The following is a 26,885-nucleotide window of genomic DNA, read 5'->3' on the forward strand; positions in this document are numbered from 1 at the left end:
CCTCCTGTGTTCTCTATGGAGTGAGTAGCCCTTGATTAAGAAGTTTATGCTGCCACAAGTTCTCCATAAACACAAAAGTTACAGACAAACATCTTGGGGTGACATTGGTGAAAAGAATTAGATAACCCACATGTATTGTTTCATATTGGCAAAAATTCATAAAGCTAAGTAATGGAAGAACAAATGTTCTCGAATTATTGCTTATCTTTTATCAATTTGACTGTGTCAGAGAAAGACAATGCCACCAAACTAGAGCGGCAGCATGTTACCTTGAAGGAGAAGGGGCCACATCTGCAGAACCTGAGAGCCAGCTGCTTCTCTCTTATTGTTTAGATCTAGGGTCTAGGGGATGGAAAGAAAGGGAGGCTGTCTGCTTCAAAAATTGTGAGAGACAGGGACCCAGGAGGGAAGTGAAACTACTGAGTAAGGGGATAGCGTTGAGCCTCTGTGAGGAGAATCCAAATCTAAATTGACTTTTCCTTTAGCAAAACCTCTCCTCAGTAAGAGCCATGAATTCAGTGGTTTTAGTACAGATTTTAAGAGATTGGTTTCCAAGTTTCTGGACATATCAAGAACACCTTAGGTATCTACGGCAGGACTCCACCAAAAGCTTCAACCTGGGCTTGCAATGCAAATGCAGAGTCCATAAAAGGAAGTGGCAATTTCAACTCATAAACAATGTGAGAAAAGAAAACAGAACTTTAAAGAAGGATTTTTTTCCTCTTTTTATGCTGTCTTTTAATTTCTAAGTTAGTTTTCTTTGCTTATATCTACTTGACTGATCTATCTCTTGGTGTTGACAATCAGGATGTTGGCTTAGACCTGTTCCTGGCCCCTGTGTAACCAATAACATACCTTCACAGGAAAGTCTTTCTGCCAATCAGGTCTGCCATGTGAATAGCGCTGCCACCTACTGGTGTTTATCTCAAACTGCAGCTTGCGTTAGCCTGGAACCTGTGGTTGGTTATATGGAGAGTAGAACAAGAATTCTAAAACAAGAGAGTTCTAGAAGACCTTTGGAGATTTTTCAGTCATTGATTTGGTCAGCCCATGGGCCTAGTTTATCAATCCTTGATCTAGAATATATATTCTATATTTTCTAACAATATCTAGTGTTTCATCACAAGTTTAGCTATATACATACGTGAATGCATTTGCACATCTGTCTGTCTATCTATCTGTCTGTCTTTCTATCTTCTATCTACCTATCATGCTTCTTGAAAATGCCACCAAAATAAGCTGTTCCTCAAGCAAAGCTGAATTTACTACTTATTGTGATGAAGGACACACCAATTTGACAGAACCTTAGTAACCTCTTGGAAGGCTAACAGCAAGGATAATATATTTACAAAGATTTTGAAGTGATTAGTTTAAGGTGGGCTTTTCAATACAGGGACTCAATTAGCCCTGAGTAGAGTTCACCATAATATAATTTAGGGTGGTGGACACAGTGTGGTCTGGGTTTTGAGGTGAGGGTTTCAGTCTTGGAGAATAAACAGTCTTTTGAAGCTACTTATTGAAAGTTGAATAGTCTAATGTTCTTTAAACTGCTTTGGGGGAAATTCTTCAAGTGAACAATAATAATGTTTGTACTTGTTTACCTTTTTGGACAAGGGTTTCTTGAAAAGGTAGAATGTTGAGGAAGACAGCTGAATAGTAAAGTCATATTAATATAGATAGTAAATTATATGTGTGTTATAGGTCATATGTGTAACCTTATGTTACAAAAGCCATATATTTTTAGGAAAATTACTTTCTCTTTGTTCGGAAAAATATTTTTGAAGCAAAGAGTAAGACTCTTGAATAATGACCTTGAATAGTCATAGTGCCCTAAATTATTGTTAGGTACTTTACAGTAAAGTGTAATGATTGCACACCCTATGAAATTATAACATAATAGGAAGAGAATTACTTGGGTCTGTTGACTAAGTGGTATTAAAATATATGCAAAATAACATAAAAACAAATGAAGGGTAGCTTAATTGTTTTCTGGAATAACTAAGTTAATTTGCATTCCACAAATTAAAAGTGAATAGAGTCTAGGACTAAGAATCTGAAAATATTTATGGGTAATATAGATTAATAAAATGAAGTAATAAGTTAAATTCAGAAACTCCTCTAATTTTGAAAGGAAGATCCCCAAATAGATGGTTGCAGTTTTTGTTGTCATTGCTATACAATGAATGGCCAGAATCGAAGAAATGTCTTAGAAGCAATGAGAAACTGACTTTATTTCTTTACACAAATTAAAATCCAGCAAATCCTTCTTCAAAAAGTTAGAGTGGTTGATTCGAATATCAGATGGTAGCATATTGGAGGAAATATATATCTAATACATATCTAATACATATCTCCATATGTATATATGTATTATATATGTATACATGTATTATATATGTATGTATGTATTATACATATGTATATATGTATGTATGTGTATATATGTATTATATAGATATATATGGCAACCAAAGAACAGCTAACAATGATCTGTCACGTAGGGCAAGGTGACAGAAAATGTTACCATAAAAAGTGCAACACAAACAAGAAAGCAGAGGCATTCAAGGCACTTTTCCTAGTCATTGCTATTTGAAGAAATAAAACATAATTTCCAAAATAGCAAGTAAAAATTTGAGACTAAAGAAGCAATGTGTTAGGCAAAAATATTCTAATCTCAAAAAAATTGAAATTTATTTTTTAAAGAAAATGAATCATTATGTTTATTATAATTATTCCTCCTTTTTTAAATCAAACTTTCTTTGATGGTTGTGGGCACTTGTTTCTTCTGAAGGCAACACGGCAGCCATACTAATGTCTTTAACCAAAACCCTGAAATTGTGCACTATATGGTTCTACACGAAGGGGGTCATGCATCATATACATTAAAAATTAATCCTTTGGGGAAGTTTTCAAATGTCGTATTATAGGAATAATTGAAAAATAACTGGCTCTGGGATTCCAAACTAGAGAAAACTTATAAGACAGAACAAGCAGTGATTCTTGCTATAGACTTTTTCATACTTTATGAATCACAGGTACAATGCCATTACCAGCAGCGATTGAAATCGTTTCCTGAGGGAACTCTTTTACTCTATGCCCCTTAGACACACTTTGATCTTACAATCAAAATTTTCTCTCTGTTGCCTGAATGATAAACTTCAAAACTCCTAATGCGATGCGATTTATTTTAGATCTCTAAGCTGAAATTTAGGAAGTGGAAAGCTGGCGTTATTTCACTACCTGCAACAATACATTCACTTTTAAAATGTATTTTCTACCCAAGCAAGAGAGCTCCTTGATATATCCAATGCCACATGTGCAAAGCACTCATTTTTAAGTAACAAGTTATTACTAAGTGTATATTTATTTTTCTCACTGTACCAGTACTTTATATTGAAAGCTACCACAAATACAGACCACATCAGGACCCTTTAAGAAAGTATTTGGGGCCATTTAAAGTCAGTGGTACACCACAGAATTATGTGAGTTCTTGTGGGAATCCCACCTTTTGGCAGAGAAATTCTGTGGTTTTTGCAAATTCTGGAAATAAATGCATGACTCCAATGGCATTTTTATTTTTTAAATTTTTTAAAATTAATTTATTTTTTCTAATGGCATTTTTAGACATCCATATTACACGTGGCAAGAACAATTTAAGTATGACTTAATTGGCAAGAAGAGTCAAGGAACAGCTAATGCTCCTTTTCACCAGGATTGTCTAGGAAAAGTAAATTCCTTTCTATCTTTGAAATCCTAACTCATTAAAATCCTATAGCATCAGAGTTGCTCCTAATGGAAGAGCAGACAAGTTTCAAATCATCGTTTTGCTGTAATTGTTCAATGCTGAGTGTAGCAGTAAGAGTTTCAGTCTCCCTTTTCATCCTAAACTATTTTGTAAAGTTTAGCTATAAGCACACCAGAAGCCTGAGGCAAGGTTTGCTGGCAAACACCCTAATGACAGCAAGGTGGTAATTTTGTGGAAGGAACTGCTCTGTGACAGAAGAGTCGAGAAGCTATTTAGCCCAGAGGGGAGCAGGTAGGAGCAGGATGCTCCAGGAATGCAGTCTCAGAATTGGCAGAGAGTCAAGTTCTCAGTGAGTCCAGAGAGAAAGGTCAAGAGGCAAAGGTGGGAGGGACACACAGGCTTGGCTTAATCTTATGACGTGTTTAACACTGTCGGAGCAGTCACAGGATTAGAGCAACAATATCCCCTCTCGCCAGAAGTCCCTTCTCTGCAGAAGCAGATAGTGACGTGTTCACACTGGAAAACTGGGCAAGGCTTTACAAGAAGCAAATTATTATTACTTCCTCTGGTGCTCATTACACTAACATTAATCATTATAAATTCTTTTAGTATGACATTATTTCCTCTTCTTTGTTCTCACAAGAAAACCTCCAGCATGTGTCACTTGCCAAACAAACCAGTGAAGAAGGTCGACTTATTTTTTTGACTCTTTCTGGCCATGAGTAATTTTAATTAATTAATTAATTAATTTTTATTTTTTAAAATGAAGACAAATCCATGAAGAAAAAAGTAGGCATGATTAAAGTTTGACTGAACTGTTTTCACCTTTGATTCTTGCCCTGATAGAAGCCAAATCATACCATCATTGTCATTTAGACTTAAGTTCTGTCAAATGTCTGTTGCATACACTCAAATACTTTAACATTTCTTTCAGTAGCTGGTATATAAAAATCTTTCTTGCATTTAATAACTTTTCAACCTTGTTTAGATGATCACTGCATTAGTTTCCATATTATATTTTCTGTTAAGGTTGGCAATTTTTTCCTCCTTCCACTCCATATCTTTTTTTCATAATAATAGGACATGTAGTTTAAGGCATTAAAATTAGCTCATGGTGCTAGACAATTTTGGAACTCCTAGTTTGAGAATTAAAGAACTAATGCTGGAGTAGTTAAAACAATAGTTTTTTATGTCATGGTCCATTTATTTAAATTAGTTGGATTTTTAAACAAAGGTAAGTGTCGAAGTTTAAACTATCTTGTTTTCCCCCAGAGAGAATACCTCTATTCTTTCCTTACACAGACATGAGAAATTTCATGATGTTTTCATGATAGAGAATACTTTTCTCTTAGCATAGTTCAATTTGTTATTGTTATGTGCCCTTAAGAACTGCCTGCTTACTGCTAAAAATGCAGAATAAAGTTTCCTTGATACTATCTGGGTGTAGGATTGATTAAGGTACTTATTTATATTATCTTCTATGCTGATACCGCATAACATTGTCCCCAAAGAAGTATATATTGATTGGAATCACAATTTTTTTTTTTTTTTTTTAGTTTTAGAGATTTTGGTTGCTTTTTTCAAATTTGGGAGATTTTACTCTGTTTCAAAAAAGTGCCTACATAATAACCACATAAATTGTGGAGCAAAATATTGCTTTTTCATGGAGTTTAAAATACTCTGCATTCATGCCTATATATCCTGATATGAGTGTTAAGTCACACATGGTTAGTTAAAATGTCTTTTATGTCACCCTGTTCATTATATAGAAATAAATTATCAATAATTTAGAATATAAATAATCCTATGTATAGCCAAGAAGGAAGCAAAGTATGTAAACAATCTTTGAGAATTCAAGAATAATTTATTCTGTCATCAATTTATTAAAACTGTGGAATACTGAATATTATTCTTAGGCTATATACTGGGAACAGATATGGCCCTTGCTTTTATGGAGCTTATAGTCTATGGAAATGATAGATGTTAACCAAGTCATAACATATAAATAATACTAAATATGTAATTTTAGGTGGGATCCAAAGAATGATTAGGGGTGAGTCAGATGAATAGCAAGGGAAAAAGTGTTCCAGGCAGAGGGACAATTGTTCAAAGTCCTGAGAGGAAGAATAACACAAAGATAAGACTATAGACAGGATAACTATATATATATTTAGTTATAGAATTATTTTAAAAAATTGGGAAGTTATTCCTGCTAGTTTCCATATACTCCAAACCAGTTCCCACTATTGACATCTTATATGAGTATAGTACATTTAATGAAGTAATATTGTTAAAATTTTATTGACTAAGTTTCATAGTTTCTTACACTTCCTTAGCCTTTTTGTTTGTTTGTTTGTTTGTTTGTTTGTTTTTAGGGCTTCACTTCCAACATATGGAGGTTCCCAGGCTAAGGGTCGAATTGGAGCCACAGTTGCCAGCCTGCGCCACAGCCACAGCAGCGCAGGATCTGAGCCACATCTTCAAACTGCACCATAGCTCACAGCAACACCAGATCCTCAACCCACTGAGCGAGGCCAGGGATCGAACCTGCATCCTCATGGATACTGGTTGGGCTCGTTACCTCTGAGCCACAATGGGAACTGTAGACTTCTTTAGTCTTTACAATGTCCATTTTGTGTTCCAGAATCTTACCCAGAATACCACATTGCTTTATTTGTCTTCTTTCCTTAGGCTCTTTTTGGATGTAATGGTTTCTCAGACTCTCCTTATTTCTGATGACCCTAACAATTTTGAAGACAACTACTCAGGTATGTTACAAGATGACTCTTACTATAATTTTCTGATTTTTTCCCATGATTAGACTGGGGTTTTAGTTTTTTGGGAAGAAGATCACAGAAGAGGAGTGCCATTTTCGTCACATTATGTCATGGGCATATACTCAACGTGCTTTATGATTTTAAATTTGATTGCCTCACTGAGGAAGTTTTGTCAGTTTTTTTCCCACTGAAAAGTTATTCTCCTACTCCCATTTCCAAAACCTCCTCTTTGGAAGGAAGTCTCTAAGTATAGCTCACACTGGCTGAGTGGGAGTTTTATGCTCCACTTTCTCAAGAGCAGAGTAACTGCATAAACTAATTTTTTTTTAACTTAAGAGATATGTCTCTGTTCCAACATTTATTAATTTATTCAGCCATTTATTTCAGTAAGGACTCATGAATTTTTTTTTTATACTTTAGGTTATAATCCAACACTGGTTTATTTCATTGCTCAAACTGTTCCAGCATTGGCCATTGGGAGCCCTTTCGGTTAACTTCTGTGCCCCTTTGACATGCTCCCACCATGTGGAATTTTACTTTGGGGAAAAGGGTAGCTTCCTTTCTTTCTGTCACTACAAGGTGCTCCAGGTTCATCATGTGTGTTTTCTGCCCTGGTATGAGAACTGGCCATTTCTCTAAAAGGAATCCTGATTGCTTTCATGAGAGAATGTACTGGAAAGTGAGATCTGGGCACTCAGTGTGTTGTTCATTGCTACTGAGGTGCCATTTATTTTAAGTCTCTTCAGCTGACAAAGTGTTGAAATATACGTGAGCATCCTAACAGGTATACGTACACATCTATACACATCTATGTAGGTAACCATCTGTATGTATATTCAGCTGGACATGAGGTTATAATGATGCCTTCAACTCTAGTCTATCAGCACATGCATTATTCTAACCTCCTCCTCTTGCTGATCTGTAAATGCTCACTCCAACTGTAAGAAACCTGACTGCCTCCACCCACCATCTGTTACATAGGTGTTCAGTCCTGGTGTACATGTGTAACAACTTAGGGATTTTTAAACTCTACCCTCATAGGAAATAGCATCATCAACTAGAGTAGGATGCCTATGTTGTCAACACATCAGTGAGGTAATCTCATATATTTATAATATAGTTGGAATCTCTTGTCATAATCTGCATTTATTTCTGGGATCTTCCGCCTCCTATTTATTTATTTTTTTTTCTTTTAATTTTTTTGCTTTTGAGGGCCACACCTGTGGCATATGGAAGTTCCCAGGCTAGGGTTCGAATGGGAGCTACAGCTTCCAGCCTAGGCCACAGCCACAGCAACGCAGGATCCAAGTCATGTCTGTGACCTTCGCCACAGTTCGCGGCAACACTGGATTCTTCACCCACTGATCGAGGCCAGGGATCAAATCCACATATTCATGGATACTAGTTGGATTCGTTTCGGGAGCTCCACAACGAGAACTCCCCAGCCTCCTATTTTTAAAAAATGTGCATACATTAAGGTTTACCCTTTGTGCTATAAAATTTTATCAGTTTTAACAAATACATAACATCTCCATCCATCATTATAATATCACACAGTATAGTTTCACCATCTTAAAAATCCACTGTGCTTTGCTAATTCACCTCTCTTCTTCCCTCCTGGAAACTACTGATCTTTTTACTATCTCTGTAGTTTTGCCTTTTACAAATGTCACATCATTAGAATCAAACAGTCAGTAGCCTTTCGGACTGGCTTCTTCCACTTAGCAATATGCATTTAACTTTCCTCCATGACTTTTTGTGTCTCCATAACTCATTTCCTTTTCACTGTATATTATTCCCTTGCATGGATCAAGCACGCTTTGTTTATCCATTTACGTATAGAAGGACTTTTCGTTTGCTTCCAATTTTTGGCAATTATGAGTAAAGCAACTATAAATATTCACACATAGGATGTAAGTTTTCAAATAAAATAGGTATGTACCTGGGGGCACAGTTATTGGATGGCATGGTAAGACTATGCTTAGCTCTGTAAGAATTTGGCAACTGTCTTTCATTCCCATCAGAAATGAATGCGCATTCCGGTTGCTCTGTACAACTTCGTGATCATTTGGTATTGCAAGTATTTTTAGATTTCAACCATCCTAATAGGTGTGTGATGGTATCATGCGGTTATTTTAAATTACAGTTTCGTAATCACATGATATTGAGCATCTTTTCATATGTTTATATTCCATCTTTTTGGAGAGACTTGACTGTTCAGCTATTTTGTCTATTTTTAAACTTGGGTTTTTTTCCTTATTGTCGAATTTTAAGAGTTCTTTGCAGAGGTTGGATAACATTCCTTTATCTAATATCGGCTTTGCATGTTTTTACTCCTAGTCTCTGGCTTATCTTTTCAGAATCTTGATACTGTCTTTTGCAGAGCAGAAGTTGTAACTTTTAATAAAATCCAACGTACCAATTTTTAAAAATTGTTTAGGCTTTTGGTGTTATATCTAAAACTCCTTGCTAAAGTCAGGGTAACATGGGGTTTTTTTGAAAAATGAGTGTCTCATTATTGTCTTAATTTGTATTTCTCCAATGACTATGATGTGAAGCATCTTTTTATATGCTTACCAGCTGTGTCTGTATCCTCTTTGGTCAGGTGTCTGATAAAATATTTGGCCTATTTTTACTTATTTATTTATTTATTTATTTATTTATTTATTTCCCCACTGTACAGCAAGGGGATCAAGTTATCCTTACATGTATACATTACAATTACTTTTTTTTCCCCCCACCCTTTGTTCTGTTGCAACATGAGTATCTAGACAAAGTTCTCAATGCTATTCAGCAGGATCTCCTTATAAATCTATTCTAAGTTGTGTCTGATAAGCCCAAGCTCCCGATCCCTCCCACTCCCTCCCCCTCCCATCAGGCAGCCACAAGTCTCTCCTCCAAGTCCATGATTTTCTTTTCTGAGGAGATGTTCATTTGTGCTGGATATTAGATTCCAGTTATAAGTGATATCATATGGTATTTGTCTTTGTCTTTCTGGCTCGTTTCACTCAGGATGAGATTCTCTAGTTCCATCCATGTTGCTGCAAATGGCATTATTTGGTTCTTTTATATGGCTGAGTAGTATTCCATTGTGTGTATATACCACATCTTCTGAATCCAATCCTCTGTCGATGGACATTTGGGTTGTTTCCATGTCCTGGCTATTGTGAATAGTGCTGCAATGAACATGCGGGTGCACGTGTCTCTTTTAAGTAGAGGTTTGTCCGGATAGATGCCCAAGAGTGGGATTGCAGGGTCATATGGAAGTTCTATGGATAGATTTCTAAGGTATCTCCAAACTGTTCTCCATAGTGGCTGTACCAGTTTCCATTCCCACCAGCAGTGCAGGAGGGTTCCCTTTTCTCCACAGCCCCTCCAGCACTTGTTATTTGTGGACTTATTAATGATGGCCATTCTGACTGGTGTGAGGTGGTATCTCATGGTAGTTTTGATTTGCATTTCTCTTATGATCAGCGATGTTGAGCATTTTTTCATGTGTTTGTTGGCCATCTGCATATCTTCTTTGGAGAAATGTCTATTCAGGTCTTTTGCCCATTTTTCCATTGATTGATTTGGCCTATTTTTTTTAATGCAGTTTTATGTTTTCTTATTATTGAGTTTTAAGAATTCTTTGTATATTTTAGGTAACAGTCCTTTATCAGATATGTCATTGACAAATATTTTCTCTCAGTCTGTTGTTTATTTTTTATTCTCTTGAGTCACATAGATTTTTCTCTTGTTTTCTTCTAGAAGTTTTATAGCACTTTGTTTAACATTTAAATTGAAGATCCATTTTGAGTTGCCTTTTGTGAAAAGTGGAAAGTCAGCGTCTGTATTTTTTGCATATGGATATTCAATTATTTCAACCATTTGTTGAAAGATTATTCTTTGTTGAATTGCCTTTGCTTCTTTGTTAATAATCAATTTACTATATTTGCATGAAAAGATATTTTTGAACAATATTATTGAGCTGTAATTTCATCCTATAGACTCCTCTGGAGTTCAATGTACAATTCAATAAATTTTGTAAATTTATGTAGCAATCACTGTAATCAGTTTTGGGTGTTTTTTTTGTTTTGTTTTGTTTTGTTTTTTGTCCTTTTAGGGCTGCACTCATGGCATCTGAAGTTCCCAGGCTAGGGGTTGAATCCGTGCCTACACCACAGCCACAGCAATACGGGAACTGAACTGCATCTGCAACCTTCACCACAGTTCACAGCAATGCCGGATCCCTGACCCACTGAGGGAGGCCAGGGATTGAACCTGCGTCCTCATGGTTACTAGTCAGATTCGTTTCCACTGAGCCACAACGGGAACTCCCTGAAGTCAGTTTTTAAAAAGATCTTGTGTGCCCATTTGCAGTTAATCCTAACCCTTAATCCCAGCCCTAGGAAACCTTGAATCTAATCTGCTTTCTGTCTCTTTTTGCCATTTCTTGCTAGTATGACCATTTGCATACCAGTTTTTGTGTGGCTATGTTTTTAATTTCTTGGGGTAAATTTCTAGGAGTAGGATTGCTAGTTCATATGGTATAGATTATATTGTTATTTTCTTTTTTTTTTTGGGTAATCGTCATTCCAGTGGGTGTGAAGTAGTTTCTCACCCTGTCTTTAATCTGAACTTCCCTGATTGACCAAAGGCATTAAGCAAACATCCTATTGTATGTTTATTAGCTATTCCCATACTTTGTTTAGTAAATGCCTATTTAAATCTTTTGCTTAGTTTTGAATTATCTTTCTTCTTCTTATAGATTTGTAAGAGCCTTTTATTTGTACTGGAAATAAGTCCTTTATCAGACATACAATTTGCAAACTTTTTCTTCCTGTCTGTAAGCTTGTCTTTTCATTTCCTCAAGGTAGATTTTGAAAGCGTAGAAGTTCTTAATTTTAATGAAGATCAATTCATCATGTTTTTCTTTTACGGATTGTACATTTAGTGTCATATCTAAGAATCCTTTGCCAAATCCAAGCTCACAAGAAATTTCTTCTGTGTTTTCTTCTGGAAATTGTATAATTTTAGTTTTTACATTTAGGTCTATGTTTCATTTTTCAACTAGTTTGTGTGTATTGTTTGAGTAAAGTGTCTAAATTCTTTTTTTGCTTTTTAGGGCCACACCTGCGGCATATGGAAGTTCCCATGCCAGGGATCGAATTGGAGCTGTAGCTACTGGCCTACATCACAGCCAGAGCAATGCCAGATCTGAGCCGCATCTGTGACCTACACCACAGCTCATGGCAAAACGCCAAATCCTTGATCCACTGAGCGAGGCCAGGGATTGAACCTGTGTCCTCATGGATTCTAGTCAGATTCATTTCTGCTAAGCCACGATGGGAACTCCCTCTAAATCCTTCTTTTCACATGAAGTGATCCAGATGTACCAACACTCTCTGTTGAAAAGATCATCCTTTCCTCATTGAATTACATTGGCACCTTTGTCAAAAATTAGTTAATTTTATATGTAAGAGTTTATTTTTGGACTTTCAGTTCTATTTATTGATCTTTATTTCTAAACTTCTTTCTGTACTGTACCTTCTTGATTATTATAGCTTTATAGAAGTGTTAAATTCAGGGAGTATAAGTTTTCTAGCCATGTTTGTATTTTTCAAAACTTTATGGTTGGAGTTCCCTTTGTGGTGCAGCAGAAACGAATCCGACTGGGAACCACGAGGTCGCGGATTCAAACCCTGGCCTCGCTCAGTGGATTAAGGACCTGGTGTTGCCATGAGCTATAGTGAGGTTGCAGATGCAGCCTGAATCTGATGTTGCTGTGGCTGTGGTTTAGGCCAGCAGCTGTAGCTCCTACTGGACCCCTAGCCTGGGAACCTCCATATGCCACGGGTGCAGCCCTAAAAAGAAAAAAAAAAAAACTGTATGGGCTTTTGGCATCATCAAATTCACCTTCCTCAGAGATCTCTGTATCAAAACATGACCACCGTGCATGCAGTTCTCAGACAAAAACCTTGGAATCACCTTCTTTTTCTTTTTCTCTAATACTTCAAGATTAACACAGCAACAAATCTTGCAAGCTCTACATGACAGATTATAAGGTCCAAGAGTGGAAAGAATGGATGCTGGGAGATTAATTAAAAAGTGATTAAAATATTTCCTGCAAACAAGGATATGGTTCACACAAGGATGGTGGCAGCAAAGTGTAGAGAGGTGAATGGATTTGAAGTATATTTTGAAGGTTAGAACCACTGTGATTTTGCAAGGGAATGAATACAGGCAAGTGAGTGAGCAATAACCTTTTACTGAGACTGGGACTCTGATGAAAAATGGGTTTGAGGGAAAGAGTTTAGGAGATGAAAAGACATGTTTCCATTTCTTTTTTTTTTTTGATTTTTAGGACCTCACGTGCGGCATATGGCTGTTCCCAGGCTAGGGGTCAAATTAGAGCTACAGCTGCCGCCTACACCACAGCCACAGCCACGGCAACGCAGGATCTAAGCTACATCTTCGACTTACAACACAGCTCGCAGCAATGCCAGATCCTTAACCCACTGAGCAAGGCCAGGGATTGAATCCGCATCCTCATGGATACTAGCAGGATTCGTTACTGCTGAGCCACAGCGGACTCCATGTTTCTAAATATTACATGCTTTAAATATTAAATATTACATATGAACCCTTCAGACTTAGATTCTGTAAATCAAAGCAGTGGCCATTTTATAGACTCACCTTATTCAAACTCTTAGCAGTGTATGACACAGTTCATCAGTTTTTTTCGTCTTTAAGCAATTTCATCATTTGGCTTAAAGGACCCCGGCTCACTCTTGGTTTGTTTTTTCTATCCCGTCGGTGTTGTCTCCATTTCCGTTGACGAATCCCCCTCCTCTTCATGATGTCTAAAGTTGGACTGCCCAAATTTGTTCTCCTCATCCTTTGTTTTTCTCTGTCTTTGCTTACTCTCTAGTTGATTGCATCCAGTCTCTGAGGCTTTAACGCCACTGCTAATACAGTAACTCCTGAAACGGAGATCTCCAGCCTTAACTTTCACTTCAACTACAGAACTGCATCTTCAAAGCCACTTCTATGTCTGAGAGGCAGCTTAGCTTTAACATGTCAAAACCTGAACTCTTAATTTCTGTGCTAACTTCTCCCCATCCAGAGTCACTTTCCTTACTGCATCCCAGTCAATAAGTGGTACCGGTAGCACCTTTAACAGGTCAAAAACTGAGGAGGCATCTTTTAGGTTTCTCTTTCTGTCATAGCCCATGCCTAATCTAGCAGCAAATATTGTGGACTTGATTTTCAAGACATAAATTATAGCTTATCATTTCTCATCACATCTGCCATTACTGCCCTAGTTTAAGCCTCTGTTATGTCTATTCTAGTTTCACTTCTACCACTCTTGTTTCTTTAAAGCCTATTTACCATAGAATGATCATAGCGATATTTAAAAACTTAGTCAGACACATGACTTCCTATCTAATTTAAAAGCTTAAGTCAGACTTACAAATCCCTGGTCTAAAACCACTTAGCAGATCCCCACATGGAATTGAACCCCCAATCCCTATGTGGGCTGCAGTGTCCTAGTGACTTGGGCTTTTCTTCATCTCTAGTTTATCTCGAGTTCTAATACACTACCAACCTGTCTTCATTTTGCTCTGGCCACTCAGACTCTCTCAAGCACACCCTTCAAATATCTGTTGAAGAATAAATTAATTAGGTAATTATTAAACATAATCATAGGAGTTCCTTGGTGGCTCAGCAGGTCGAGGATCTGGTGTTGTCCCTGCTGTGGAGCAGATTTGATCCCTGGCCTAGGAATTTCTGCATGCCGTGGGGGTGGCCCCAAACAAACAACCCCCCCCCAAAAAAAAACCCCACATAACCATAAACAATATTAACTTATTTTTTATAACATAGTGTATTCAAAGCCATAAACCAGGGGAAAGTGAAGGAAAAAGGGGCAAAAGCTAGACAAAGGGAAGGTAATGGAAGTAATATAAAATAAGAAGTATTACTCTAATAAGCAGTGATATCTAGTACAGAAATTTTATTTTATTTTATTTTATTTTTGTCTTTTTGCCATTTCTTGGGCCGCTCCTGCAGCATATGGAGTTTCCCAGGCTAGTACAGAAATTTTATAAGGAACAAACACCATAACTCAAAATTCAAAGCCTTGATTGTAACTAGTGCCCATCTACACCTTAGCAGGCACTGAGTGCTCCACTGTGGAGTCATCGACAGTCGCAAGAATACCTCTGAATCTTTAAGAGAAGATTAAAAGATATTGACCACATCAAGAAAGCAAGAAAAGAGCTTAAAATGATTAAAGATAAGAATAAATTTTATGAATTAGTTTAATTTTCCAATTACCTTACTGCTTAAAAAAGTGACTTTGCTTATTTGGAGTATTCAATTCAGTGAAATAATTCCTTTCTAGTAATGCTGTGTGTGGCTCTGCCTGGGTACCCTGAAGATGTGTGACTGGAGAACTGTTCATTACTATGACATAAAGACATTCAAGTTAAATAATAATTTTTCAGTTAGCATAAAATTAATGTTTTTCTTTTTAAATAGTATATTGCTGTGTTAGTTTACTTTTACTTTATGAAACCTTTTTCGAGAAAGTATAATAAACTATTTTTACCTCTCATTAAAATAGTTTATGCTCATTGTAAAAACGTAGAAAGAATGGGAAAAAAAAAATCACCCATAGTCCCACCAGCAAAATACAAACACCAATAAAATGTATGTATCATTACAGTCTTTCTTTACATAATTGCATTCTTAAACTTATGTTACTTTATTTTCAATTATTAATTTAAAATTATTATTCTTTGTGTATCTAAACCTATGCAACATTTCAAAAATGTACCTTAAAAAAATAAATCATTTCAATATTCCAGACAATGTGGTTAATGCCTTTGTTTTTCTAAGTATACTGTCCTTGTTTATTTAACAATGTCTGGAATACATTTTATTTATTTTAAATACTTTAAAAAGAAATTCTCTCTATGAAGAAAAAATAAAACTAATAGAACATAACATGTGAGTTATGGCATTGAAGTATTCATAATAAAAACTTAAGTATGAAATATAAGTAGCTACTTATTCAAAGCAGTCACTAATCTAGGGGGGGAAGAAAAGCAAACAGTTCCAATTTAAAATATATTAAAGCTGCATAGGTAAGTTAGAATCCCAAATGAAATACACAAATATTGTTTTAAATTGTTGTAATTTAATTGCCATGTATATTGCCAAAACTGTAGAAGGGGTCCAGTAATTCATGACAAAAGTGGAACTGTATATTGCCATTCAAATTAAATATTTTATTTCTTTTCTGAAGAGAATTCTAATTAAATCGACATAATCTACTTACATATGGAAGAATGCTTTACCAAGATTTTACTTACCAGAAATCTTAAACTTTGCATTTATGTCTCACTCTCTCTCCCTTTGATGATAAACTCTTATCTTTGCCTTACTGTATATCCAGTTTCTTGGGATAGACATGATGGAAGATGGTATGAGAAAAAGAATGTATATATATATGTATGACTGGGTCACTTTGCTGTACAGCGGAAATTGGCACAACACTGTAAATCAATATACTTTAATTAAAAAAAGAAAAGAAAAAATACTCTTATCTTTGAACAAGTTCTAATGCTTAAACTATAATAGTAATCAGACTTGTAGGAAATGATTACCAACTTGTTCTCTTAAATAGTTTTTACATTTAAAAGCATCTTAGAGGTCACCTAGTCTCATTATTTTTTAAAAATCCTTTCAATGAGATCCATGATAGACAGTCATCCAGCCTTGACTGGGACATTTCTAGTATCTGGGAGCTCACAAATCATTCACTCCATAATTGCTTATTCATTCTTCCATTACTCATTTATTTAAACAGTATTTATTGATTATCTGCTCTTTACCTGCCAAAATACTTGACATTGAATACACAATGTGAATAAATCTGGAGAAACATGAATGCCGCTAGAATATATATATATATATATATATTTTTTTTTGGCCATGCTTGTGGCATATGAAGTTCCCAGGCTAGGGGTAGAATCGGAGCTACAGCTGCAGGCCTACACTACAGCCACAACAATGCAAGATCCAAGTTGAGTCTGTGACCAACACCACAGCTCACAGCAATGCCGGATCCTTAACCCACTGAATGAGGTCAGCGATCGAACCTGCGTCCTCATGGATACTAGTCGGGTTTGTTACTCCTGAGCCACATCGGGAACTCCCAGGATGTTTTGTTTTTACTAAGCTTATATATCTCTTTTTGCTACTTCTGTCTTTTCCTAATTATGAAAATGGTGGCTGTGAAGAATAATTCTAATTTTTTTTTTTTTTTGTTAAACATGTATTTAAAAAATAAGACAGGGTAAAAAGAAGTAAATGTGAAACAACTTTGTTTGCTAAGAGAGAGTCCTACAAATATTGGTATTTTTCACATTACCTCCCTTTATTTCCTCTCCAAAAACTGTGCACAGACCTTACATTTCTAGGCTAAAAACATCTTTAATTTTCTTCATGTCATATAATCCCAGCAAAGTTGCCATATTTAAAATGACCTTTTGTCTAAAATTGTCTCTAATATGTTTTTAAGTATGGTAGCCAGAACTAAAAAGGTAGCCATTATCTTTTAAATCGTGTAACCAGAACTAAACATAGATTTCCAAACACTGAAACATAGACTTTCCTGAACACTTGCAGCTGGGTTTAAACTGCAGTAGTTTTGTAAGGGGAGGGGGAGAGAATCACACTACTAGCTCATATTGAGCTTGTTTTAGATATAAAGTATTCTGTCTTATAATACCGATTGAGTATTGATAAGCTAGAATTCTATTTATTTTATTTGTTTGTTTAGACTGCTAGGCAAAAATTTTCCTTATTTTTTTCTACATTTTCTCTCATTGTTTTAATCTCATCACTTTAATTTACTAAATTTTGGGGATTATGGCAAGTTCCCTTGTGGTGTAGCAGAAACAAATCTGACTAGGAAGGAACCATGAGGTTGTGGGGTCAATCCCTGGCTTTGCTCAGTGGGTTAAGGATCTGGCCTTGCCGTGAGCTGTGGTGTAGGTCACAGACACGGCTCAGATCTGGTGTTGCTGTGGCTGTGGTGCAGGCCAGCAGCTGTAGCTCTTATAAGACCCCTAGCCTGGGAATCTCCATATGCCACGCCGTGGGTGCAGCCCTAAAAAAGACAAAAAAAAAGACACATAAATAAATAAATAATTAATTAATTAATTTTGGGGATTATGATTTTGTCCGTTGGATGTACAGTTACCCATACTTCCTTGCTTTAAATGATTTGTAAATTTGATACTCTTTATATCTTCAAGTTATTGATTTAAAAAAAATGTAAACCGGGTCAGGATCATGGGCAGAAACTTCAGAAGGAAACAGATAATAAACCAATAAATCAATCCTCCAGCTTGGTAGTGAACTTCATCTTGATAATCAGTTGAAACAATAATCAATCCTTTTTGTCTCTTAAGCCAGTAGGGAACCTCACTGTCCATACTTTCTTATCTTTATATGAAAAAAATTTCAAATATCTTGATAACAACCTGAAGGCTTGTAGTATTTCCAGTATTTTCTTCATTGATTAGTCCACTTACCCTGCTACAAAAGCAACTCTTGTTTGGAGTTCTGTTGTGGCACAGTGGAAACGAATCTGACTAGTATCCATGAGGGTGCGGGTTTGATCCCTGGCCCCACTTGGGGATCTGGCCTTGCTGTGGGCTGTGGTGTAGATCGCAGATGCTGTTCAGATCCTGCATTGCCGTGCCTGTGGTGTAGGCCAGCAGCTGTAGCTCTGATTTGACCCCTAGCCTGGGAACTTCCATAGGCCACAGGTGTGGCCCTAAGAAAAAAAGCAAGAAACTGTTGTTTGAGGAAATTTCTTATGCAACCCTTCCTAACTTATCATTATCATTATTATTATTATTTTACTTTTGTTTCTCAAATATTAGTGAACCACATATATCTTTGATAATCTGTTCTGGAATCTTGTCAGGGATATACCTATGTTTTATTTTCTTTTTTATCTTTTATTTATAGTTGGCTTAATTTTATTTTGGAATGATTTCTGTAAAAAAGCACATATTTAGATTTTCTTTTTTTTTCGACTGGAAGATAGAATTAGATCATTTAATCCAATCTCATTTTTAAAATGAATAAATTGAGGCATAGGGAAATACATTTATGTCAATGTAAATCTAATCATGCATTTCCTTTAAGGAGGTCCTTCACCATTTTCCAAGGACAACCCTAATTTACTCAAGTTAACTTCCAAGTTGAAGACAGCCTCAGAATTTCTAGATATGACTTTCTATCATTATGAAGTTGAGCATTTTCATAACTATAGTCAAGAGAGTTTATGATTGGCCCGACTCCATCTATTCCTCATAATTTACATTAATAAGAATTATCATTAGATGAGAAAGGGACAAATTGAATACAACCATTACATTAAGTATAATATACCAAGCTGTTGACCTTACATCTACTATTGAAGGACAGACCAAGAAAAGACTGCGATTTCTGTGATAGGAGCTGAAGGGCAGACCCCAAATTACTGTTGTTTCTGTGATACAAACTTGCCATAGAAAATGTAACATTTTATCTAGAAATAATTTGAATTTTGCAGAGCCTATATTTTAGAGGTTTCAAATCAGCATTCACTGTATAATATTTTTAACAATCGAAATTAAAAACCTGTGGCCATTCATGTTTCCCTTTCTCAAATAAACTGCATTTCTTTCAGCTACGCAGAGTGTATTAATGTCATTAACTTTAAACAATGAAAATAAAGCATGAATAGAACAAATAAACAAACACAAAAGACACAACCCTTAAAATGTGAATTTTTTTTTTTTGCTCGTAGCACTCTTTGCAAAACCCAGCTCTGTGTTAGGCCAGGTCTACTGAATTAAACAGGCGGATTGAGGCTTTTCTTTCATTTTGAAATTCCTGATCACTTGAAAACTATGCAGTCTTTCACTTTGCTTTGGTTTTACAAAGGTGGTTTGAAAAGTTGTAATGTATTTAGAACAGAGAGTGACATTCATCCTGGTTGTCTGACAATTATGCTCTTAGTGCCTTGAGAGCAAGAGATAGCACATAATTTCAAGGTTAATCATTATATTCGTGTCTACAATAACAACAATTAGATTGTTTCTTATATGCTAGATCTCATTATTTTTATTAAACTTTAAAATTTCGCAAACAATAAGTGAATGCATTTCATTGTAAATGATTCAGTCAGTATACATAAAATAAAATTCAACCTTGATAAAATTATTTTCCTATATCCCTCCATCTACATACCTGGCCCCAGAACCGACCATTGTCTTTATGCGTTTCACATATGTATATATTTAAAACTATATGTATATGTGTAGATTTACGTATTTTCTACATGTATGCTTTATATTATAAATGTGTATATATGAATTATATGTTACACTGTCTTGTGGGCTTTAAAAATATGTGGAATCAATTTTTTATGTATTGTTCTTCAATTTATTTTTTAATTTAACAATATGACTTTGAAAATTATTTGGTAATACGTGTAGATAAAACTTGTTCTTTTAAACAGTTGCATTGAACCAAGAACCCTTGTTTACCTAGTTATACTGATGGGTATTTAGAGGTTTCCTTACATCCCCAATTCTAGAAAAACATATTTTTACAGGATTAAAATATTTATCTAGGGCAGATTCTAAAAAATTAAATTGTTAGATGATACTATATATATTTTACATTTTATAATATTCTACCAAATTTCTTCCCCAAAAGAATACATCATTTATACTCACCAACACTGAATTTGAGTAGCTGTTTCTCTATAACCTCACCAGCACTATACACATTCTTTTAATTATTTTTTTAAGCAGATGGACACAAATTGTTATCTTATTGCTATTTTAATTTGCATTTCTTTGATTATCACTGTAGTTGAGGATTTTTTGCTTAAGTTTGTTGGTCATTCATTTTTCCTCTATGAATTATCTGTCTCTATATTTTACTCACTTATAAATTACATTCTTTGTACTTTGAAACATTGATTTTAGAAATTTTTTACACAATTAAGTATTCTGGATGTTATTTTTTTGTTGTATGTGATAATAATGACCCTCACGACTAATGAGTCCAGGCACCATTCTAAGCAGTTTAGATTAGTTGTTTTAATTCTCTCAGTACAGTGAGCCTGGCAGGATTGTTCCCATTTTACAGATGAGGGAACTGAGACATAGAAAGCTGAAAAACCTTGCTTTTCAGTGTCATAGTAGGTGGCAGAGCTGGGTACAAACTTAGATGATCAGACAAACACAGAATCAGTTTTCCTAAACGATGTACAATAGCAGATGAGACCTCTGATATTATATATGTTTCATGTAGTAGAGTTTTTTTTTCCCACTTGGTCTTTAGTGTCTAAACAGAAGAGTTTAAACAGAAGGAGAGTTTTAACATCAAAAGTACACAGGTGCTGGAGTTCCCATTGTGGCTTAGTGGAAATGAGCCCAACTGGTGTCCATGAGGATATGGTTTCCATCATTGGCCCCACTAAGTGGGTTAAGGATCTGGTATTACCATGCGCTGTGATGTAGGTCGCATACGTGGCTTGGATCTGGCATTGCTGTGGCTATGGCATAGGCCAGTATCTGCAGCTCCAATTTGACCCCCAGCTTGGGAGCTTCCATATGCCACACCTGAGGTCCTAGAAAGCAAAGCAAACAAATAAACAAAAATTTTTTAAAAAGTACACTGGTACTTTTCATGGTATATTTTTTTATTATATAGAAGTTTACATTTTATGGACCCTAGTTTTTTAGTCTTTTCCTTTATTGTTTTTCCTCTTTATTGCTTTAGGGCCTTGTGTATTCTAAAGATCTACCATATGGTTTCCTAATAATATTATTGTTTTACTAAATTTAGAATGTATGATATATAATCTGTAAATTTATTTTTGTCCCACATGTTGATAACCAGGTTTTTAAGCTCTATGTATTGAGTTTTACCATCCATCCTTTTTTCTGCTGTTTTGAAAGATTACTCTTGTCATCCTTTGAGTTAGTTTGCATGCATAGGTCTATTTCTACATTTTCTATTCTGTGGCACTGATTGTTTTTTACTTTCTTATAACAAACGCTAATTCCAAGCAGTAGTTAAATGTTAATTGAATCACTACTACAACCCTTTGATTTGCTTCTTTTATCTTTAAGGGCTAGTTTCTTACCTTTACTTTCCAGCCTTGTCCTATCTCAGAAATGTCTTTAAATGTGACTAATATACAAAATATATGTTTATTTGTTCTTTTGTTTATGTTTTCTAAATTCATTCTCCCAATCTGTTTGTTGATTTTTTTGAAAATATATTAATTTTTATTTTAACTGAATTAATTAAAATATGGAAAACAGATATCTCTGTTACATTGAACTCTCAAACTGGCATGGGATGTGGGTTCATTTCTTTACACCATCCTTTATTATGTTCCTAAATATAATTTTGTAGGTTTTTCTGTGATTTTTTTTTTTTTTTTAACTTTTTTAGGGCCCTACTTGTGGCATGTGGAAGTTCCCAGGCTAGGGGTCAAATTGGCATTGTATCTGATGGCCTACACCACAGCCATAGCAACGTGGGATCTGAGCAGCAACCTACACCACAGGTCATGGCAACGCTGGATCGTTAAACCACTGAGCAAGGTCAGGGATCCAACCTGCATCCTCATGGATACTAGTCAGATTCATTTCTGCTGAGCCATGACAGGAATTCCCAATTTTGTGGTTTTCTTTATACATTAGGTTTTTCTCAGTAGGTTTATTCATATTTTAATTGTGAGTGTTGTGAGTGTAACTGGGCACTTCTCTCTTTTTTTTTTTTCAAATTGACCACTGCTGATGTTATTGATTCTGGTCTGCTTTCATTTAATATGGTGGGCTGGCTGAAGTCACTTATCAGTTTATCAATTGATTTTCTTGGCTTTTCCAGGTAGAATTTCTTTTCTTTGTTTCCCATTATTCTATTACTTATGTATTTCTCTTGTATTTTATTTCAGGACCTTCCAAGAGTGTTGAATAGTAGTATTAGTGGTAGAGGGTGTTTATGTCTTGCTGTTGGAATATTTAATGAGTGCTTCTAATGTTTCCTGCCAGTTATGATGCAGATTAAATGGTACCTACCTTCGTCAAGGAGTTATACTCTACTTTTTGTTTGCCAAATAATTGTTTGTTTGTTTGTTTGTTTTGTTTTTGTCCTTTTAGGGCCACACCTGTGGCATATGGAAGTTCCCAGGCTAGGGGTCCAATCAGAGCTGTAGCCACTGGCCTGTGCCAGAGCCACAGCAACGCAGTGGGACCTACACTACAACTCACGACAAAACTGGATCCTTAACCCACTGAGCGAGGCCAGGGATTGAACCCGTGTCCTCATGGATGCTAGTTAGGTTCATTAACCCCTAAGCCATGATGGGAGTGCAGCCAAATAATTGTTCCATTTGTTTGCCAGTGTCTTTAGGGAAGAGGTTAGATTCTACCCCCACCCCCTCAGTTTTATTGCAATATAACTGACATAACTATTGTGTCAGTTTTAGGTGTACAAAACTGTGATTTGGTATATGTATATATTTCAGAATGAGCCCCACAATAATTCTAGTTAACATCCATCACCAATAGTTACACATTTTTTTTCTTGTGATTAGAACTTTTAAGGTCTACTCTCTTAGCAACTTTCATATACAAAATATAGTATTGTTTTGTTTTGTTTTGGCTGTACCTGGGGCATATGGAAATTCCTGGGCCAGGGGCTGAATCCATGACACAACTGTGACCTATAGCACAGCTGCAGCCGTGCCAGATCCTTCACCCACTGTGTGGCCTGGGATCAAACCTCTGCAGAGATAACTCCAGGTTCCTAACCCACTGTACCACAGTGAGAACTCCTCACAATACAGTATTGTTAACTATGTCACCCGGCTGTACAAAAGGTCCCCAGGACTTATTCATCTTATAACTGGAAGTTTGTACCTTTTGACCATCTTCAACCAGTTCCCCCACCCTTCATCCCCGCCTCTGGCAGCCACCAATCTGTTCTTTATTCCTATATGTTCTTTTTTTTTAAATTCCACATATGGCAGTCTTTGTCTTTTTTGGTCTGACTTAATTTACTTAGTATAATGCCTTCAAGGTCCATTTGTGTTTTCTTTCTCATGGTTGAATAATGTTCCATTATATTCCATTTCCTTCATTTATTCATCTGTTGATGGACATTTAGGTTGTTTACATGTCTTCACTATTGTGAATAATGCTTCAGTGAACAAGAAGGTGCAGATATCTCTTTGAGGTGGTAGTTTTATTTCCTTTCGCTATATACCCAGAAATGGCATTGCTGGATCATATGGAAGTTCAATTTTTAATTTTTGGAGGAAACATCATACTGCTCTCCATAGAAGCTGTACCAGTTTATTTCCACTAATAGTGAACAAGGGTTCAAGAGGGTGGATTTTATCAAATAATTCTCTAGAATCACACTTATCCTCTAAAACTCATAGTAATCATGCAAAGTCAGAGTGTGAAGTGAGATTCGAAGAGATTAGGTAGACATGTGGAACCAGCCTCAGGAATACTAGAGAGAAGCGGGGAGCTCTTAGGAACCAAAGGAAACCAAGGAGAGGAAACTGTGTTTTCCCTTCTTTCTGAGCTTTGTCTCATGTTACTTGGGAAAATGATGGAAGCCATCCTGAAGGGGACTGACATCTTACAATGCGAACTCCATGCCAGTTAAAGTCAAAGCTTCCATGATTGTATCTTTGTCTAAAGTTACACAACCATGAGCATGTCTGAGAAGAAGAAAATATCCATCAGTCTGAACTGCTCTTTGCATGTCAAATGTGTCCTCAGTATGGGATTTCTGGACCTTGCCAGTTGTTTAAACTAAACGGATGAACTGCTATCAAGCACATCAGCCAAATTTCCTTCCAGGGCAATTTGGCAGCTGTCATATAGATATAATAGCAGGGTTCCTTTGGGTTGAAATGTATTATTATCTAAAATTCAAATGTTTGGTAAACATCACTGATTTTGATAATATATTTTCTGCTGTATTATTTCCACAACTAAATATCTATGCTATTTGGGTATTGTTGTGAAATGTCTTTCTAGCTATTTTTTGGGGGGGCCATCGTTATCCATCATCTCTGAAGTTTTTGCATTTTTTGTTTTTTTAATATTTGCAATGTTTCAATATTTGAATTTTTCCCTAAAAATGCCTCTTGTTTAGATGCAAAATACATCCTTTTAAAAATGCAGCTATGTTTAATAATCAAAACAAAAATAACCTTTAAGGAAGCAAAATTTCTTTCTTGGAATTTTTTTAAAAATTAATTTTTTTAATTTTATGATTTTTACTTTTTCCATTATAGTTGATTTACCATGTTTTGTCAGTTTCTACTGTACAGCAAAATGACCCAGTCATCCATGTGTGTGTATACACACATACACACACACACACACACATATATTCTTTTTTTGTCTTTTTTTTTCCCTTTTCTAGGGCTGGTTCCCACGGCATATGGAGGTTCCCAGGCTAGGGGTCTAATTGGAGCTGTAAACCCCAGCCTATACCAGAGTCACAGCAGCATGGGATCTGAGCCATGTCTGTGACCTACACTACAGCTCATGGCAACGGGCAACGCCAGATCCTTAACCCACTGAGCCAGGGATCGAACCCGCAACCTCATGGTTCCTAGTCGGATTCGTTAACCACTGTGCCACTATGGGAACTCCTGTTAGCTCATTAAGTAAAAGAATCCCACTCCCTCCCCTTCCCCCTTGGCAACCACAAGTCTGCTCTCCAAGTCCATGCATTTCTTTTCTGTGGAAAGAGTCATTTCTGCCATATATTAGATTCCAGATATAAATGATATCATTTGGTATTTGTCTCTCTCGTTTTGACTTTCTTCACTTAGAATGAGAGTCTCTAGTTCCATCCATGTTGCTGCAAATGGCCTTATTTTGTTCTTTTTAGGGATGAGTAGTATTCCATTGTATATATATACCACATCTTAATCCATTCATTTGTCAATAGACATTTGGGTAGATTCCCTGTCTTGGCTATTGGGAATAATGCTGCAGGAACATATGGGCACATGTGTCTTATTCAAGGAAAGTTTTGTCTGGATATAGGCCCAAGAAAGGGATTGCTGGGTCATGTGGTAGTTCTAAATTCAGTTTTCTGAGGTACCTCCTACTGTTTTCCGTAGTGGTTGTACCAATTTATATTCCCACCAACAGTGTAGGAGGGTTCCCTTTTCTCCACACCCTCTCTGGCATTTGTTATCTGTGGACTGGCCATTCTGACTGGTGTGAGGCAGTATCTCATGGTAGTTTTGATTTGCATTTCTCTAATAATCAATGATGTTAAGCATTTTTTCATGTGCTTGTTGGCCATCTGTGTATCATCTTTGGAGAAATGTCTATTCAGGTCTTTTGCCCATTTTTCAATTGGGTGGTTGGCTTTTTTGCTGTTGAGTTGTATAAGTTGCTTGTATATCTTAGATTAAGCCCTTGTCAGCTGCATCATTTGAAATTATTTTCTCTCTTTCCTTAGGCTGTCTTTTTCTTTTATTTATTGTTTCCTTTGCTGTGCAAAACCTGTCAGTTTGATTAGGTCCCATTGTTTATTTTTGTTCTTATTTCTATTGCTTTGGGAGACTGACCTAAGAAAACATTTGTAAGGTTGATGTCAGAGAATGTTTTGCCTATGTTCTCTTCTAGGACTCTGATGGTGTCTTGTCTTATATTTAAGTCTTTAAGCCATTTTGAGATTATTTTTGTGCCTGGTGTGAGGGTGTGTTCCAGTTTCATTGATTTACATGTGGCTGTCCAGTTTTCCCAGCACCAGTTACTGAAGAGACTCTCTTTTTCCCATTTTATATTCTTGCCTCCTTTGTCGAAGATTAATTGACTGTAGGTGTCTGGGTTTATTTCTGGGTTCTCTATTCTGTTCCATTGGTCTGTATGTCTGTTTTGGTACCAGTACCACAGTGTCTTGATCACTGTAGCTTTGTAATATTGCCTGAAGTCTGGGAGAGTTATGCCTAAGGAAGCAAAATTTCAAATAACTATGGAAGAATTTGCTTGTTCTGTTTTAGTGTTTTCATAGTAAAATATTACTTTACTTTGGGTAAGAAACTCTTCAATATCCTACTTAAACTTTCTGTGAAAAGAAGCCAATTATCCCAAAATTGCTAAAATTTATTAGAAGCACTTTACAAGAAAGAAAATTCCCTTGATTTTTTTCACCTTTGATCTAAATTACATCCTTAAATACTACATATTTTACAAAACAAGGAAATTAATTCCTTTTCCAAGAAGAAGATCTTTATAAGA

The 26,885-nt window shown here is 36.0% G+C and overlaps 1 long non-coding RNA gene across 5 annotated transcripts in view; it reads left to right on the forward strand.

Annotated features, from left to right (window-relative positions):
- The window catches only part of LOC146395138 (uncharacterized), a 547,588-nt gene that overhangs the window by 269,990 nt on the left and 250,713 nt on the right, over nt 1-26,885 (forward strand). For all 5 annotated transcript variants that reach the window (XR_014831886.1, XR_014831884.1, XR_014831885.1 and 2 more), the window contains exon 5: nt 6,437-6,513. This is a non-coding gene — a long non-coding RNA (uncharacterized LOC146395138). The remainder of the gene's footprint in view (nt 1-6,436; nt 6,514-26,885) is intronic.

The sequence above is a fragment of the Sus scrofa genome, chromosome 17 (assembly GCF_054392235.1).
Source record: "Sus scrofa isolate SSC_HxYL_T2T_F1_AM1 chromosome 17, Sscrofa_HxYL_maternal_Yorkshire_Landrace_v2.0, whole genome shotgun sequence".
Lineage (NCBI taxonomy): Eukaryota > Metazoa > Chordata > Mammalia > Artiodactyla > Suidae > Sus > Sus scrofa.